This window comes from Chaetodon auriga, chromosome 8, assembly GCF_051107435.1.
Source record: "Chaetodon auriga isolate fChaAug3 chromosome 8, fChaAug3.hap1, whole genome shotgun sequence".
NCBI lineage: Eukaryota > Metazoa > Chordata > Actinopteri > Chaetodontiformes > Chaetodontidae > Chaetodon > Chaetodon auriga.
In genome coordinates this window covers 1,250,920-1,252,908 of record NC_135081.1, presented here as the reverse complement: position 1 = coordinate 1,252,908, position 1,989 = coordinate 1,250,920, and positions in this window count along the sequence as shown.

Here is a 1,989-nt window from a genome sequence, read left to right as displayed (position 1 = left end):
GTCAGTTACGCTCCTGTGCGTTATGGCGTCATCATAAGATTTTTTTTTTTTTTCTTCTTTCCTTATTTTCTTTTCTTTCTTTTTTTTTTCTTTCTTAAAACCTCGGACAGATGGGAGAGCAGCACAATGAATAGGTAGTTATTCAGACTATCGGGGGAAAGTGAGAAATACACACAAATGTCTTCTAATGTAATTTGCTCTCATGCATGCTGTATGCTCAGTCAACAGTTCTTCTGGCAGCAGTCTCTCCCTCCCCTCTCACTGGCAGGAGTGACAGTGAATTACTATTCTCACTGAGAACCTCTTTGTCTCTATCTGAAATCTAGTAACACAACACCATTTTACATTGCCATCACACCCGAACAAATTGCAGTAAGTAAGAGGAAGCTTCACGGCCACTCCTTTGTGAAAAAGTAATTATAGAATTATAATTTTGAATTTCCCCTCACGGGAGTAATAAAGGAAAATTGAAGTATAGTTATATATGTTAAAAAGGCTTTTTGAGCATATGGGAAAAAGTTTGAAAGTCAGGATTTTTCCAGAGCCCAAAGCATACCATTTATGTGAATTAAAAGTTTTACCTCGCCGCGCTATTCAATTTCACAGCCTTGACAAATTGACATGGTCATAAAAAGATACAACTTTTAAAGCGATTACGACAGGTTAGGTTAGGCTAGTTAGGTTTACCAATAATGTGATGCAAGAACTGCTCTGATGAGTAATATAAATTTGAAAAATCTAATAATCATCATGCATTGATATTTATCCTGGCTCTTATTTCTCACAGTATTGATTAATAGCTTCTATTAGCTGCCAAATTGTCAAAACATGAATTGTCTTATAGCCTTATCAGTAAATATGTCTAAAAGCACCTCTGAAATAATAATAACAACAACAACAACAACAACAACAACAATAATAATAATAATAATAATAAATACAAATCCAAACAACATAGTTCTGTTAAGAACTCTTTCCTTCCTTCATTGTTGTTTTCTGGACAAAATAGTGCAAATATAGATTTTGGATGTTTTAAATGAACAGTGCATTCATGGTAAAAGAACATAGTAATTAGCATACAGTCAAATAGGCCTTAGTATAAATGCACTACAGTAAATGCATATAAGAATGCTTTCTCCAGATTTAGAATGTGGAGTCAGATCAGTCTCAGTATTCAATATTCCTTTATTAGTCCCGCGAGGGGAAATTCCAATATTCATGAATACATAAAGACAGATTGACAAATGTATTTTGGGATTACTCTAAATATTTTTGCACACAAAATAGTTATTGTTATATATAAATGTAAACCAAATCCACATATAAAAAAGATAGGTTCACAAATATATTTCTAATGCACACAAACCAAAATATTTCTTTTAAAAAATGAAGAGGAACTCCACACATGTCTATATTTAACAGTATTTGCATATTTTCACCAAAAAAGAAAAAAAAAAACATTTGGAAGTTGTTACATTTTTATACAAACTGTTGCACCTGCATTTACAAACTGCTTGTCATGTGTGAACATCATTGCATTTGTGTGTGGCTTTTTTGAGACTCCCTGATATGGCTTTTGTGTGCATCAGGAGTACATTAGTGAACCTTAAGTTTTTTATATGTGAATTGGTTTTACATTTATATACAACGATGACTATTTTTCTGTGAATAGAAAAATGTTCATGTGAAGACAATCGTTTCCGAAATACTTATGTAAATCCTTCTGTATGCATTCATTGAGTCTGATATGACTCCATATTAAAGTGCTAATATCACATTTATGACAGTCTGAAGTTAACAGTAGTTATAATTACAAGTGATGTGTTGACATAATCTCTATGTCATTGACATAATAGTCTTGACTTAAATCGGATTGAAAATAAAGTCATCAAAAATAATTGTGCTATGTTTCTTATTTTGCCCAATGAATGCGTATCACATTCAAATAAACTTTGTCATATTGAAAATCAAACTGATCTGGTGTGTCTT